We start from the raw sequence: 17,981 nt of genomic DNA on the forward strand, positions 1-17,981 counted from the left end.
TGGGACAGTAAGCATTACTACACAATTCAATTATGTAGCTGTCAGAATGTGACATGTCCCGTGTGAAAGCAAAACATTGTGTAAGGAGAATGGGGAATGCTGGAGGATAGTTTTAAAACATAGCAAAGAGGAGCTTTTTCATTCTTAGAGCTGTGAGAAAATCAAGTGCATCGTTAATATGGAAGTTATAAATCTCTCCTTTGGAATATTTTTGGAAAAGAAATTGACTCATCTTTTTAGATTTGAGTATGTTCTAGTTTGGACATAAAGGGGTTAACCAAAGCAGATGATCCTTTTTTAAAGCTTTTTTTTTTTTTTAATGATTTAGTGATTTTTTTGCAGGGGTAGCTCCAGAATTTGTGTATATGTGTGTGTTCATACATATATACACACATATCTCTGTGTGTATGTACACATTCACACACACACTCACCCACACTACTTCTGCTGCTTAAGGAGCAGTAGAAGCCATAGTTGGGAGGACCCAGGGGCTGGTGTACCTCCAAACAACTTTTAAAAGGCCAACTGGTATGCCATAATAATCCAGCCCTCCCCTTCTGCCATTTTACAAGGGAAGAAACTGAAACACAGAAATGCTAATAACTCACAAGAATCAGTCAATCAGGAGTGGGTCCCAGGCCTGGCTCCAGCCTCTGACCATGAGTGCCCCCCACCCAAGGAGAGGGAAGCACAATTTTGTTTTCACACGCGCGCACACACACACACACACACACACACACACCCTCATTCCAAGCTCTTGCCTGCAGAACACTTACACTCCCACATTTGGATAATTAAATAGTAAACAAACCTGATAGAATACTTGCTCTAACTCTTATGTATCTAGTCTTGTAATGATTTTAGTGTCAAGAAAGTACAGTCTAGTTTTAATAATTTCAAAATACTAAATTCTTTACTTGTATTTCTCATTGCCACTGAAGGTGGCAAAATCTTAGCTGTCCAACAGTTTTTAGTTGTTCAAAGTTGGCTGTGAAGACCACATGCTCACAAAATCATTAAAAAAGAAAGCTTTCAAAAGGAGGATAGCTAAGATTTCAATATACCTGTTCCCCAGACTTTCCTAACCATGGCCCACTTGTTTTCTCACTTTCCTCCTGATTCTGCATCACAAGCAGACCTGGCTTGAGATCTTCTTTAGAAGAGTAAAGGGAAGAACCAGAAGACAGAGTGGGAACTCACCTCAGCAGCTGGGAGGAAAAAGCCTGGGAACATGTGTCACTAGTTTCTATTTCTCACACCATTGCTTATTGCTGTACTGTGCTAGACATTTTTCTATGTTACCTATTATAATTTAATTCTCACAGAAATCCTGCATGTAGGTATCGATATCTTCAGTTTACTGATAGAAAAAACAGAAGTAGAGAAGTTTAGTAACCTGCCTCAAATCATATAAAACAATACTAGGATTTGAGCCCAGGTCTGTCTAGTTATAAAAATTGTGCTCTTTCTCCCAAATGATGCTACTCCTAAATAACATAAACTCTAGAGGCTCCATGTTATTTCAGATGCTAAATAATGAAACTAACTCTTTTTGATGTTTGTATTAAACCAGCTAAATCTGTTTTCAGCAAAGATCTTGCAAACATAGTAGCTAAATGGAAAGGAGGGAGTCCCCTGAAACCTTGGGGAGTGGAATTCTTTTCTGGTTTGGAAGCAGGGGGAGTTGTCTTATACTTGCTTACAGTTCAGAGAAATTCCAGCAAGATCTTGGAGGGCTGTTCCAACATATGAGAGGTGATGACTGTGATTCTTTCAATCTTTTAGCAGTTCTTACAAACACTAATGTTAGACCTGGCCATCTGAGGTCATGTTTGCAATGCATAGAAAAAAAATACAGGAAACTTTAAGTTTTTTTGTCACAGTATAAGATAAAGATGCTTTCCAACAAATACATTGTTTCCTTGTGTGAATTTGTGAACTTGATACAAATAAGAACCTTAAGAGCATACAGGGAGGCATTTTGTGGCTGCCTGATAACACCTTGACTGAAACCTAGTGTTAATTTGGACGGGCAGTGGTGGAGGGGAAAGAATTAGAAATGGAAGAAGAGATAAGAGAACAGAAGAGGGAGAAATAGTTAAATCCCAAACTAAATAAATACAAAGGGAAATCCAAAGTCGTGAATGAGAACAACTAAAGCCAAACAGATGTGACAGTGAGCAGGAAAAGGTGAGTTAGAGCTGAACCGCACGTGAGCTGAAGACAAGGGGCTTAGGACAGAAACTGTACTGTAGAGACACAGGGAGCCACAGGAGCTCAGTGGTAACAGATGCTTCAAAGTTTCGGTTCTCAGGCGCTATCAAGGTTTTCATCTCCATTTCAGTAGAAAGACAAGCCTGGCTGGGCACGGTGGTGCACGGCTGTAAACCCAGGGGTTCAGGAGGCTGAGGCAGGAGGATGGCAAGTTCAAAGCCAACCTCAGCAACTTAGCAAGGCCCTAAGCAATTCAGCGAGACTCTGTCTATAAATATAATTTTAAAATGGACTGGGAATGTGGCTCAATGGTTAAGCCCTTCTGGGTTCAATCCGCCATGCCAAAAAGAAAATGAAAAAAGAAAAGAAAAAGAAAGATAAGCTTAGAGTACAGAGGGAGTCTTCCAGGAGTCCTCTTCTCTGCGCCTGAGATTATATTTGCTGCCTCAGGCAGAAAGTCATTTGGAAAAAGAAACACTCATTTACCATCATCCAAATTGCCCTCTAATAAGCTATGAAAACCAGAGCAAAGTGAAATGAGCTTAAGACAGATCCCATGGCTGCAGCCCACCTGGTGATGTTATCATCACACATGAGTCATTATCAAGTACTTTCCTCACATGTTATAATGGATGGTTTTTTTTAGGCGTTCAAAGTTTGCAGTAAAGATGTTTTTAAAAACCACACACAGAAAATGAAATACTGGTCAAACTATCTTTCTGTTAAAGATGTTCTTGAACTTCTGAATGTCCTACATCTCCAGCTGATGACTCCATATACTTCTCGCTTTCTGTTCCTGAGTGCTGAGCTGATTAAAAATAGCATCCTAATGAAATTGCTGGGTGTGTTGTTGTAATATAAGTCAGAGGCAAATGGGAAGGTCTTTCCTGAGGAAATCTGACAAATTGAAAGTCAACTTGAGTTAGAAATGGAAGAAGAGATAAGAGAACAGAAGAGGGAGAAATAGTTAAATCCCAAACTAAATAAATACAGAGGGAAATCCAGAGTAGTGAATGAGAACAACTAAAGCCAAACAGATGTGACAGTGAGCAGGGATATTTTCTCACAGAAATTTATATATTTTCTGTGAGAATTTTTTGTTCTTCCTCCTGGTTTCCTTTTAAAATCACCAGTTAATTTGTGTTTCCCACCCACACATATTTTAACACTTGCAACAGCAGAGGTCTGTTACTTTCCCATGATATAAGAGTTTGGGTTAAATGTTTACCAGCAGAGCTTACAAGTGTGTAAAAAACCTTAAAGGGAAGCGGAGGGAGCACCGCTTTAATTCGGATGTTGGGTATTTTAAAAATAAGGGAGAGCGACATGTGAAAAGCTCTCATTCTTTAAAAGGAAAGAAGGGGTATATCTTGCGTTTTACTTGACATTTTCTCCTTCATGCCAGTATCATAAAAAGTCTTAATCTTAGAGGTGATCCACAGACATATTTTGTCTAGCCTACTTAAAAAGAAATTTTTTTGAGCCAGCATTTAAAAATCTGGATATTTAATATATTTTTAAAGATCCAGATTTATGACTTCTCTTCAAAAACAGGATGATCTAGTAACACTGGGCCAACCTCCTGGCAGCCATTGCTGGGGCTGAAGTTGCTAGTAGCTGCCCCCATAAGTGGTTTCTGAGATCTCTGTCTGGTTCCTTGCGGGTCCCCACAGCTGTAGTCTCTGGCCACAAGTGTTGGTTGCCATTTGCAATCACATTCATACTTAGATTTTTGTAAAATGGACAAATGTTTTTCTGTAACCATTGGCAATGTGAAAGAGACAAAGGGGTGACCTCGTTTCACTTGCTGCCAGCTCACTTTCTTCATATTTCTTACCTATCCTGTGGCATTTGATCTGACCCTGCAGCTCATTTCCCACGCCCCATTTCACCCTGCTGCATTCTGTGTGCGTGCGTGTGCGCTTAACCACTGAGCCACATCCCCAGCCCTTTTAAATTTTCATTTAGAGACAGGGTCTCGCTAAGTTGCTGAGGCCCTTGCTAAGTTGCTGAGGCTGGCCTCTAACTTATGATCCTCCTGCCTCAGCTTCCCAAGCCACCGGGATGAACAGGCCTGTGCCACCACACCAGGCTTGCTGCTGCAGTCTTATCCACTGCTACTGTCCCACTGAAACAGCCACGTTCCGAGTCACAGGATTCTCTTCCTATGCAACAAGCCTTCTCTCAGGTCCTCCTCCTCCATCTCTGATGCTGCATTGGTGCCTCTCAGCACTGTCCTCCGTGGCTCCCAGGACTCTACCCTCTTCTGAATTTCCTCCTGCTTCTGTTCACTCTCACTCTGCTTTTGCTTTCTTCCTCTGCTGTCTACTTCAGTTATTATTTTTCATCACTATGACTCTCATATTTTCCTATCAAAGTGCCTGTCACTGAGTAAAGTTGGGATTTAATTTGCCCATTAAGTTAGATCATTCTAATTTATATTATATGTATACTATTAAATTAATTCATAATTTAAATTCAAGCATAAATGTCCTAAGCTTCATAGTAAACATATAGATATCATTGAACTTGTGTGTAGCAGGGGCACTCTACCATTGAGCTGTATCCCCAGCCCTTTTTACCCTTTATTTTTGAGACAGGGCCTTGCTAAGTTTGTAAGGCTGACCTTGAACTTGTGATTCTCCTGCCTCGGCCTTGTGAATAGCTTGGGTTACAGGCATTTGCCACTGCACTCCGCTTATTATAATTATTATAAGGTAAAATTAATCTGTTTTTTAGATCATTTCCTAGCAATAACATTTTAATTTTGCTTTCCCCATTAAGATCACCCTGCTATTCAAAAGAAAAACCTGTACGTCACTTGTTTCAATTGAGAGAAGTGTTGGTGGCTGGTTGCTGAGTTTGTGTTTTGGAATCTTGCCAAGGAAGATAGTAGTTTGTATGCAATTCATTCTTCATAAAAGTATCATTTATCTTTAAAGGGAATATAAATGCACACTGGTTGTATAAACAGAATCTCCTTAATACAACGTCTCTTCAGTAGGAAAACAGTTGAGGTTTATGAAGTGAGCCTTGTCAGATACAATTTGAGTCTATTGCTGAGGGTCATTCAGTATCATGCCACTTAATAGCCCTGATTTAAGAGGAAACCAAAGAAAACATCTATCATCTGATAGCTGCGGGATGCCATCCAAGCTTGTGTCATGGTCGTGTAATGTTCTGGGGTTTGTGGGGTGAAGAAAATAACACTTGGGTGTTTGGAATTCATCCTTAAGCTGTTTTTGTCGGGGTGGATGAGTTTCTCACTCCCAAGTTGAAATGAGACTTTTAAATACTCTTTAATAACTCTCTCATCGCCAGATCCTCTGGAGGAGACACCAAGGGTGAGTGTGTGGGAATAATATTTCAAACTTTTATTTGAGTATAAGGTAAAGGTGGGGGAGGTGGAACTGCTCTGTTATCAGTAATGAGCTGAAATCTAGTTGGATGCTTAAAGTGATTCAGATTTCAGAAGAATTTACATGTTAGAATAAAAGTTTGAATGTCTTTAGCAGAGAACAGAAGTGAAATGATAATGCCTATACTGATTCCTTGTATTTGTAGAGTGCTCTGTAGTTTACTGAGTCCTTTTGGGAATGGTATTTTATTTTCGTCTGCAGTAAACATCTAAACATCGGTGAAAACTGCAAGTCTTTTGAAGGCTGAATCTCCAGCATTGCTAGAGGCGGCCTGCCTAGGGGATTAAGGAGGGAGGAGAGAGGGAAACTTGACTCAGAATTGAGTTCCTGGGGCTTCCAACTGAAATGATGAAGAGAGTGGTGTGGTTTTGATAATCTAACCTCGCCAAGACTTGCAAGAGGAGCCGCTGAGAGTCTTGGAGGCTGACAGCAGGGATGTTAAGAGGCTGCTGGTAAATTTGCAAAAATATTTTTTGTAGCCTGGTGCAGCTTAAGAGCTAGAGTCCAGGTGTGGTGGTCCTACAGGGACATGGTCAAACAATGAAGGAAGTGGAGGGACCAAGGGAGAGAAGTAACAGAAAGGGAAAGTGAGGGTTAAGTGCTACTTGTAAATCCAGGAGCTGTCATGATGCCACAGCTTGGAGAGACAGCACAACAGCATGAGATCGTGCTCTGTGTTGTTACTTTGCAGTTTGTTGAGTTTTATGTCCCTTGGGAAATACCCGTAGCTCAGATGCAGACAGCTCTGGGTAGATGAGGCACATGACAACATTGCAGAAGGAAACTGGTCAGCAACAGCAACAGCAAGGCAAAAGCTCAGGTCCCTGTTGCTAAGGATGGAGACAGGTCCACGATGTGGCCTATGGTCTGGGTTCCTATGTCAGGTGGTCCATGGGCATTGAGTAGCACAGTGTGCTAGGCTGGCCAGACATCTTGCAAATGAATGATGCTTGCATCAAACAAGTGTGATTATAAATGATCACTACCACTGGAAACATAACTCTGAGCTCATGCCAGTAAAGTTATCTTCATATAAAAGGTGCCTTAAAAAAAATAAAATAAAACAAGGCAGCACTAAGTCCATACTCAGCCTGATCAGATGAGGCTAACCACCTTCACTCCTAAAGTACTGAGGTTGCTTTGTGTGTTGGACATATATGGCTAAAATCCTCAGCACATCCCAAAAATGGCCAAGAAGAGAGTGGTAGATATGTGTGTTTTCTTCTAGCAGTTCTCTTTTTCTCTCAGACCTCCACCTTTCTCTCAATGCAGGACTATTTGGGAAGAGGAGAAACCTTATTCTTTGTGTAAACCCAGGCATCAGCATAGCATGAAATAAATTCCAACAGATTTCTGTAATTCAGATAAATGGCATCCAGAGAAGGAAGCTTGCTGGTCATCAGGTCATCTGTGTTCTCTTTTCCATTCTCACAGTTGGCTGATTCTTCAGGGCACATGTGCGTAGATGTGGCATTTGTTGGCCCTGACTTCTGCTTTCAGAAGCCAGCCAGAATCGCAACCTAGCACTGTTGTAACCAGACAGTGCCCCAATGGAGGAATCACATTGCTCTTGTTGGAATCCAAAGAGGGACACTTTGTCATTTGTTTATATTTTCTCCTGGATTGAAAGCAAAAATTACCAGAAACCATTAGTTATTAATACAGGCTGTCTACTTTTAAACTCAATCCAGCATTCAAGAAAAGCAGTGTTTCTTTGCTAGATAACTTAAAGTCTTTGTATGTGGAGCTGACAGATAGATAGAGACAGTCAGTAATGAATGCCCTGGATGGACAGAGTCCAGGAGAGCATCCTAGGGTGATGAGGGTCAGCCAGAAAGTTAACAAGGTGGGTTCAGAGGGTTAGGAACAGAGAAAGTTAAAATAGTGAAGTAGCAAATACCAAATCTCTTTTTGGTGAGATGTCTACCAGGTCATCTGCTGCATCTGTTTGAAATGGATGTGCCTTGTGCTTATTCTGCTGGGCATGTTATAGAAGTAACTTGCAGACAGATAAACTTACAGTATAGCAGTATTTAACAAATCAAGGATAAGAAATTATCTTCAATTTTATCCTCTGATTGTAATCTGTTACTTAAGAGTGTTATCATCTGAATGAGTGGGGCAGAACTTCCCCCAACCAAGTAGAAAATATATAGTTAGTGTTGTTGTTTTTAATTCAAAATGTAAAAGTTATCCAAATCCCACCTATATTGTCTCTCTGGAAATCTACACACATAGGTAGACATATGTGGTTTTATATAATTGGGATTGTATACACAGATTAGTCTTTATTCTGTTGTGACCACTTAATAAAACATTATGGATTCCTTTCTGTGTTGTTAAATATATTTTTACATCAAAAACTTTAATACTCATGTATAAAATTAAATTAGTTTAACTGTATCCTATTAATTTATTCATGTTGCCAGTCATTTATCAAATATTTATTTTTAGTCCTACCACATAGTAGACACTTCACTGAATGCTGGGGATACAGTAGCAGGAAATTTTTCTATCCAGGAATATTTAGTATATTATTGGTTTCTCTGTTAGAAGCAACATGCATTGAACATCAACATATGTCTGCAACATATGTCTTTGCATACTTACGTTTTCTCCTTAGGATGAGTTCCTAGGAGAATTGGCTGGTCAGCAGGTTTGCGCATTTTGATGTTGGATCCATACTTATTGCCTAATCACTTTCTACTAAAAGTATAAAATGGTGCCAGTTTTTCAATACTCTTATGATAATATTTTTTACTGGTTGACATCTCTGCAAATATGATAGGTGAAGAATGATGTTCCCATGTTTAACTTACAGTTCTTGGATTTCTAGTGTGCTTAGAATGGAAGTTTTAACTACTAAAAAATAGTGACCTCCAGATGGTCTATTTCTCTTCATGATCTATTATCTTAATTTTATCCCTCTTAAGGGGGAAGATCTTTTCCACTTTCTTCTGAAAGTTAAGATTGAAATTAATGGGAGGTCGCCTATCACGGGTAACTGAAACCTTACCGTGAGGATGTTGGATAAATGTTCTTACTACCTTAAACCAAGTTGGATTTAGCATTGGGTAACTATTACAAGAGATTTAAATCTAGTAGTGTGTCATGGGTAAGATTTATCCTTTGAGTTTAATACCTGTTTAAATTTTTACGTCTTGATTAGTTTTCTTTTGTACGTGCCAGTTTTAAAAATAGAGCAAAATCATAGAGGTGTTTAGGGAGAACCTAATAAAAATCTCAAGTGGTAAATGACTAGAAGCATTTTTGTCTCCATTTAGCTTATCACCTAGTTATGTAGCATTTAGCTCTTTTTTAAAATGTGGTTTCCCCTCCAGCCATATGTGAAATTCAGCAGTAGCACAATGGTTAGGGGGCAAATTTGCTTGAGTTCTGGTTCCCCAGCCCTCAAGTGTTAATCCCCTTGGTCTCTGCTTCCACATCTGCAGGAATAACAACACCCACCTTGCAAAGCTAAGAGGATCAGTGAGATGAAGAAAGCATGTTGCATATTCCTGGCATTTAATATAATAAATGCCATATTTATTATTACAGAAAATTTAAACCAGATTAGAGGAACTTAGAGAAGAATATAACTCCATTACTGAAATTTCATCATTCAAGAATGACCAATGTGTCTGGTCTTGGGGATATTTTATTTTAGTACCTTTTTCTCAATATATTTATTTTATAGAAGCGGAACTATACTAAAACTGTACAGCAATTTGCATCTCAGCAAATATATACCTATCATTCTTAAACATTGAGAGGGAGAGTTATCTAGTTTTGTTTTTTTTTTACACTGGTTTAATAAAGAATTTTGCTTGTGTACACATTTGTAATAATTTTTTTTGTAAGAATGAAGATTAAGTGTAATTGAAAGATATTTTGGACAATTAAAACATTTCAGTTCTCCTAATTCATTCTTCAATCTGTTTATTATGCCATCAGAAATAATATGACTGCTTTCTCTGTTACTTGGGAAATAAATGTTTAAAGAGTTTTCAGACCACAGGAGGCTGTGTTGGGAGCCAGTCCACACTCTGCCTTCCCAGCGGGCCCTGGAGATGGTCTTGCATTCAATGTGGACTTCCTGAACAGGCTGCTGCTCTGGACCTTTCTCTGCTTTCTAGGTCTCTGTCAGTGTGACTGAGCAGGATTTCATGAGACAGTTGTATTAACTGAATAGTCGAAATTAAGGTTTTGTTCATCAAATTTACTTTAAGGAAAACCCAATCTTCAAAAAAGACCTAACTGTGAAACCTTCTTTTTTAAAGCATACATACATGTAAGGCTGTGACTTCACCAGGTGGCCCACCTTGCATGATGAGATTGTCCAGGAATTATATTTCATGAAATTTTCTGAACTCAAATATTCTCACACTCAAGCTTCTGTGTGTCCAACACAGAATCTTTGTGTCCAACAACAAAATCCTCAGTTATGTTTCTGCCCCCACTACAATAGGACTTTCGTGTGAATTCATTTTAGTTTAAAAAGCATTGTCTTTATTGATATCTTCCAATTTTTATTATAGAACAAGTATTAGGTTGTTTTGAAGGCTTGAATTAACCAGATATTTTTAAAAATATTTATTGCATTTGGCATTCTTCCTTGAAAATAGTCTCATCCCTGGGTGAAATTCATAATTTAGGTATGTATTTTCTAGCTCTCATTCAATACAGTATATATTTTTATATACTACATTTATAAAATTTTTTGGTATAAACTTTTTTTTCTATTTCAGATTCTTTATTGTTTTCAACCCTTCATTGAAAGGGAAGATGGAAACTTACCTACTGAAAGAAGTGAAAAACTAAATTTATTTCAATGCTCTTCTTAGTTTAAAAAAACATGAAACAAAAAAACCTCCTCTAACGCAAACAGTATGCTTTCTCCTTAAGATGGCAGGGAAACACTCCAGGCCAAGATGAGAAAATTTGCTAGTGCTGCTTCAGCTTGTGTCTCAGTGGGACAGATTGGAAGGAAGAGCCACTTCCCTCTAGTTTCTTGGCACTTCTATCCCTGGGAACTTGGAAATAGCAGGGGCTCCCTACCCATCTTTGACCCACTTTCAAGTTTCAAGGCCCACCTCTTTGATGACACTCTGACATCTGTGCAGATTATGAGATCTGTTAGCACTCAATGAAGGTATCTGTGACATGCCTTGAAAACTTACCATGTGCTAAGACCTTTACTGATGCTTCTTGAAAATCCTGTGAGATGGGGGTTACGGTTATCTCCCTTTTGAAGAAGATAAAAATGAAGGCCTAGAGAGGTGAAAGAGTTAATGTAAGTTCTTAGTTTGATTACTCTTCATAGTGCAAAGATCTGTCTGCAGCCTGCATAGTAACCCTTAACCACTATACTCACTACCTCTCCTTTCTTCTAAGCAATTCTGGAGAAGTCAAAGTTCAAGGCCATAAAACCTAATTGAGCAATACTGAAAATTCATTTGATCAAGATTTAACCCATGTTATTTCTGGGGAATCCCATGTTTCAACATGTTTTGTGAAGAATTCTTCTTGCAAGGTTGCATTTCATTTCCCAGGTCATACTGGGTTTTACAGAGTTTTCATGGAGTTGTTGGGTTCTCTGTTGAACTTTTTCGAATCACTAAGTTGTAGAAAATCCCAGATCTAGAAGAGGAAAAATACCAGATATTTAACTTTTGAGAACACAAATCCAACTATATCATTTGGAAATTTACTTGCAACACACAAGAGCGTCTGTGTGAATGTAGGACACTCTAAGTCTGTGATTTTACAACACAACTATATTTGTAGGCATATTCTGATAAAATTAGAAAAAAAAGCGAGTAAATACTTACTCAATAGTTGTTTAATGAATGAATTTGTTATTTATATAAAATTATAATGAACTAAAAAATGCATGAGCAACCTCACTGAGCACATGAGAGCAACCATCACAAGTAAGCTTGGCACATGACTCTATAAAAGTACTTTATACATTCATAATGTCTTTTATATAAAGAATTTCATGTTTTAGACATTATTTAATTTTCAAATACTACTCTGAGGAGAGTGAGTGGCATACTCCTCATTTATAGATGAAGAAATTGTAGCTGAGAATGGTTAAGTGTGACTAAGTCAAGATTGATAAAATCCAATGATAGGAGACTTGTCTCTGGCCTCATTCTTTGTCCAGGAATTGCTCTTTGACCTTTAGGAAGCTGTATAGCCTCCTACTGTCCAATCCACTCTCACTTATAAAAAAAAAAAAAAGGAATAATTTAATAATTTAGCTGTGTAAGCATATTTGGTTTCTAAGCACTTCTAGACATTTGTCCCCCCCCCCCTTTTTTTTTCTTCACACAGTTCCACAAAGTGCACACCAAGCAGATGGCACAGAGAAGCACATGGGTTATTTACAGCCAGTACAGTAGACAAGGCATATGTGCTAAGCCCTCTTATACCCGCTCCATGGGAGCCATTAACACATCCATTTAGATGAAAGAGTCCTGGGGTTTTGCTGTGGGCATTTCTGCTACACTCCCCTGAAGCATCACCATCTGCCCTGCCTCCTCCCAGAGGCCTGGCACCCTCCTCTCCTGCCCAGCCAGTCACAGCCCTGTTCTCCCAGATGCCCCTTGCTCACTTAGACACAGTGCTGATAGCAGCTGCTCTGCTTTTCACTTCAACCAGTTTAGCTCTACGCCTGTCCGACTTCCACCCAAGGATGTAGGACAATCTTTAAAAGGCTGCCTCTGGGCCAGGTTCAGTCCAACACAATTCCATATACGTTTTGAGCACTGCCCACATGCCAAGAGGATCCTTGGACATGATCCCTGGGAGCTGGAACATAGTTTTTTTTCCTTTGTGCTGCAATCTCCAGACTGCAGCAGCTTTCCTGATCAGCCATGCTGCCTGGAGAGCCAGCAGCTGTCTTCATGCATCAGATGGACCAAACACTACTCTCCTCTTCCTCCAACACTCACCAGGAAACTAATGTGCATACTCTTCTTCCTTCTCAAATAGTCTCCCTCCATGGATAATTATTAGTTTTATTATACAGAGCAGCAATTCAGAAATATTTTCTATCTGAAATGTTTTTGGGGGACAGAATACTTTGTGGATAATGAATTCAGTCATTTCTGTTTACTCTCTTCCTCTCTAAAATTAAAAATGTGTGTGTGTACACACACAGATATTTCAATCAGAGAGGCAATTTTGGTAGAGCATTGGGTCCTGGAATTGAAGGAAACTAAAATATTCCATTCAGGTAACTAGTGTGGGAGTTTTCTTAATCACATACTGGTAATAAGTGGAATATTATATGGGAGCATTGCTGTTTTCAAAGTTACTACATGCATTTCCTCATTTGTGCCTCTCCATAGTATTCCTAGGTGAACAGAGCAAGCATAGCCCCATCTTTCTGATGAAGAAAGAGATAAGTTCTACAAATATGGTTCAACCAAGACATAGTGACATACTGATCCACAGGCCTGGCTTACCCCTATCCTCTCCCTGTGCAAATGATTTTTAAAATCCTACATAAAAGACTTTACATGTAACTCTAACAAATAACATCTAGATTCTTTCAAACTGCCATGGCCTTTGGGTGTTAATTTTGTCATCCAAAGACTTGCAAGTCTTCTTCCCCTTAGTGTTATTTCATAGCACTGCGGACATTCTCTCTATAATCATGAGTGCCTCAGGTCAGCCCATAGAACCTCTGTGGGTCATTAACATCTTTAGAACTTGTTCTCAGTTGCAAAAACAGAGACCTGTTAGAGATGCCTCCGGTGAAGAGAGTTTACTCTTAAATGGAGAGATCTCAGAGAATTTAAGAACAGGAAATAGCAGCCCTCTTGGGAGCCAAAAAGCCATTCAGAACAGAGCCTACTCTCCTGGTCTAGGTCTCTGTCTCTCCCAGTCTAAATCTATGGTCTCTGTGTCCTCTGTCTACTCCATTCTTCAGAGCAGCTTCCTCTGCTTGCCCCCAAATGGACCCTATGGTACCCAAGTCGATTATTAATTTAGCAACCCACAGCTAACTAGTATCAGCCTCTCCATTTTCTAATTCCAAATTCCGGGCAGAGCAATCTGATTGGTTTGATTTTTCTTTTTAAGCCAATCTACACAACTTGTGGGTTCCTATCCAGCAGAGGAGTGAGCCTTTCTTGGGTCAGTTTTTCACCCCTGTCCAATCTTGTAGTGGGCAAGCTATATTCACACGACCTGCTATTAAGCTATAAGCAGAACAGATTCCCTTTGAAGGGGACAAGGGTGAAACAGTGACCCACAGAATATGTAGTATAGATGTGCTTTGAGAGACTGTGTTTCCTGGCGCCCTGGTCTTCCTTTTGTCCTCAAACAAGTCTCTTTGTGAAGCTAAATTCTGTTAAAAAGCACAGAAGCAGTTTGACCCATATTGTCCAGTAACGGCAATACATGTGTTTTGAACACTGTGTTTTATGAACACCTCCCCAGATCAGCTACTATCTATTAGGACAGGTTTAAAACCTTTTGAATCTGTATGACTTAAGTAAAATCAAAGTTTATTTCCTATCATTTTGCAACTTAATAAGCCTCAAGAAATGATACATCATAAAAAAAGCATCCCTCTATCTTGTGTGGCTAAAACTGAGGGCCTAAGATTATCAACTACTGACTACTTGTGTGTTCAACAAGGCCAGAAGGCCACGGACAGCCATGTTTATAACATACATCAGCTGGTGCTGGGCAAGGCCTGCTCCCAGTGCCAAACAACTCCAGTTATTCTTTGGTAAACACACTTTTGTTCATGGACGAATCGTTGCTTGCCAATGTATCGTGCAATTATATAGTGAATGGAAAACAATGGATGCATTGTAGAAATATTTTTTAAACAAGTAAACAACAGACAGAACAGACAGTGTATAGGAAAAGGGCCCCCAGCTCCATAGTGAGGTCTGCTGAGATGTGGGATTTAACAAAGCAGGAGCATAAATGAGGGTCGTGGAGGACAGAGCACTGTTTCAAACACCTCTTCCTGGAGTGGGCCCCTGCAGCATTCCTTTCTGACTCTACCCACAGGGTGGGTTTGGACTTGGGAGGAGGGGGAGCAAGCAAGAGTGTGCAAGTGTGCATGGAAGTGGGTGTGAGTGCACCCAGTCCCTGGGCTTCTTCACACTCACCTTGAGAAGAAAAGACACCATGCATTGGTTAAGCTAGTGTTTCCTGAGATCTTAATGTGACAGGAATATGAGCATGAATGTAAATTTTTTTAAGAGGTTAAAATTTGGAGTTTAGGGGTGACTTAGAATGGAACAACTGAACAAAAATTTCAGAGATTCACATTTCACGTGGTAGGTGACGATTCAAAGTGTTTTCCCAGCTCAGCACCACAGAATATGCAGTATTTTTACCAGACCAACATCAAAAGGATTCACATACCATGACAGATTGCTTTTGTAATTCAATTCTGCCGATGGCCTTGTAATACTCTCAATGAAGGCCTTATGTGAATCAGAGGTTCTCTTTCTCTTTCTCTTCACATTCCAGTGACAACCAAAGGCCCACTTGTTAGTCCTGATGCTAGTGAACAAGGAGAGTGGCATTTAGCTTCTTCTCCTCTCCCTTCATAACTTTGATCCCCTGGTTTTCATCCTACTATTAATATAAATCTTGAGACATTAATTTTAGTCACTTATCACAGGCAACTCTGTTATGTTATGAACAAGAGAGGATTCAGATTACAAATTATTTTACTTTCTTTGAGCTGCAGCTCTGTGACCATAAGAGCGACTACTTTCAATGAAAGAATTGTCTCTTTATAAGGCAATAAAATTAGTAATTATTGCCTATTCAGTGGCAATTAGAACTAAAACCTAGATGTCTCTGACTCATGGGGTATGCTTAGCATTACGTCAGATTTCCCAGACTGTTGTCATTTGTACACCACTTGGGCCACCTGTGTTAATTTATGTTTTTCCCTTGAATTTTTTCTACTAAATTTGATATTTTAGAAGACTATGCATGACCACCTCAAGTGGAAAAATATCATTTGAGAGATATTAAAACCAGTCAGTGAAAATAAGAGATGCTCTTGCCTGTAGAAGATCCTAAGTCTAAATCCATACCTCTCTGATGAGGGAGGGAGCCAGTATTACAGAGGGGTGTCCCTGGCATGCCACCATCCACCTGAGACTTTGATGTTCAAGAAAGTGAAAAGCATTGAAAAAGCCACAGGCTCTCATATTATGGTTTTAGGTTATTTAGTTCCCCCTCTGAATGCCTCTGACATCGCCCAAGGTATCCGTGGAAGCACACACCATTCTCTGTGCCACCAGGTGCCACACAGCCAATTTAGGGAACTCGGGAGACTGCTTCCTTCACTTACACCAGTGAGAAGAAACACACATACAGAGAAACTGAAAGGTCTCATGGGATACCCACTGAAGGTGACTGTAAAGAATGCCCATCAAACATGATGTGTAGAACTAATGTTAGTGTGATGAAAATTGAAAGATAAGTCCATCCCTTAGCCCATTTATTTCAGGCCACCTGGACTCACATTATGCATTTGTCTGCTAAGACGGAGGGAAAACCTAACGGGAAAAACATACATATTAAAAAGAAAACAGTGGTCACTTGTGCTGTGGTCTCTGCATGTAGTTGAAGCTTATTACTTTTCCACTTCAAAATCAGATATTCTCCTTTTCCATAATGTATTTATTTTTGCTTCTTTTAGAAAAAAAAATAGCAGCAGGGGCTTCATAAAACACTTTCCTCAGTGGTAGCCCTATTGAGTCTAAACCTAAAATACACCAAGACCTTTTCTACATGGCTAAAGCAAAATATTATTTCTTTCACAGAATAGTTGCCCTGTAAGTATTTGATGAGTAACTTGTGAATTTACCTTTGAAATGCGCCTTTGCCTGGGCAAAATTGTGCCCTTTTGAAATCAGAGTTAACTGTAGCCTCAGTTGCTTTGAGCGGGAGTGGTACATCTCAGTTGTGCGGGGGAATGCCTTTCTCTGTGGTGATGGTGGGTTCGACACTCCCTGATGTATTTTCTTTCTAGGTTTTCTCTCAGATGTCTTCTCCATACTCCTCTGCATGCAAATACTCTCCACCCTTCTCTACTAGTCTCTGGGCCCCAACAAAGCAACTTCCATGTTCTACCTCAATGGTTTATAGTTGGATTTAGCAAGGGGCTCACCCAGAAATTGGAGAGAGGGAAGAGAATGAGATCAGGGTATTTGTTCCCTGTGGGGTCTTTCCTGATGAGCAGCAACCCATAGTGACTCCTATAGGGCAGTCCTGTCCACCAGTCTTTTTGTCCCAGACTAAAGGAGTCTGCTCCCTCACCTCTCCCTTCAGGTCTCAGTAAGTAATAAAAGCCTTCCTGTACCTTCTTCCCCCTATTACTAGACCACTCAAGGCCTTGTAGTTTTCCTTTCCCCTGCTCATTTCATTGTAAATACCCCTTTGTTAAGTTTTCCTCGAGTTATCACAATTTGAAGGTGACACCTCTCTCCTGTTGGTACCTTGACGGCTAGAGGGTACAGCAAAGCTAACTGGTTCCAGAGGGACTGACCTCTGACATCAAATTCAACAGCAATGTGTTCTGTATCAGTATTGTTCTTAAACATGGGGGTATGGAGCCTGTGGTTGGAAAGGTGGTCAGTAGATAATCAGGGGAGGAGGGGACCCCCAATAGAAGGAGCAGAAAGGGGCAAAATCCCCTGCAGAAGTGGTGAATATGCGGGCTTCTGGACTTGGGGCCACTTAGGTGGCTCTAAGGTCCTTGCAACCATTGATCTTGTAAGTCACTAGACATCACTAGCGTTCTGACTAGCATTCTGAACAAAAACTAATTAAGGGCATTAGATCCTGCTTTTTTGTGCCATGTGGTTAATGTTACCTGGGGATGAGTGAGTGAGTGATCAAGAGAAATACCTTATAAATAAGAATTATTCTACAAACATAACGCAAAAAGTAAATAAAGTTACTTTGAGAAAAATGGGAATAATTGCTCTTTCAACTCCCTGTAAATAACATTGAACTGATACATAGCAGGAGGGGTGGGACTCCTCTGGCTCACTGGCAAGATTTTTGAAGAGAAGATACTGCTTCCTGTTGTCCAGGAGCAAAGCCCAGTCAGCATCTGCCTTGCTGCGAAGTTCCTCACCATCATCTGCTAAGAAGACATTCTTGTAGACTACCAAAGTATATCTCAAGATATGAAATGTAATTATCTCAATAATGGACACTGTTTTCTTGCAAAAAAAAAGTTATAAATAAGTCCTCTGTTAAAATAAATCTCTTCAGTAGAGCCCTTGTTATAGGCCCATGAAATGCGTAGTCTGTATCTGTGAGTGAGCACGCCTGGGGAAGCAT

The 17,981-nt window shown here is 39.8% G+C and overlaps 1 protein-coding gene across 3 annotated transcripts in view; it reads left to right on the forward strand.

Annotated features, from left to right (window-relative positions):
* Fyn (FYN proto-oncogene, Src family tyrosine kinase) overlaps positions 1 to 17,981 on the forward strand; it is a 200,268-nt gene that overhangs the window by 43,975 nt on the left and 138,312 nt on the right. The window contains exon 1 of one of the 3 annotated variants that reach the window (XM_040283225.2): positions 5,540 to 5,558. The exons of the other annotated variants lie outside the window; for them this stretch is intronic. The gene's annotated coding sequence lies outside the window, so the exon portion shown is untranslated. Of the gene's footprint in view, positions 1 to 5,539; positions 5,559 to 17,981 lie in introns of those variants that run through there. 3 annotated transcript variants of the gene reach the window in all.

The sequence above is a fragment of the Ictidomys tridecemlineatus genome, chromosome 8 (genome assembly GCF_052094955.1).
Source record: "Ictidomys tridecemlineatus isolate mIctTri1 chromosome 8, mIctTri1.hap1, whole genome shotgun sequence".
Lineage (NCBI taxonomy): Eukaryota > Metazoa > Chordata > Mammalia > Rodentia > Sciuridae > Ictidomys > Ictidomys tridecemlineatus.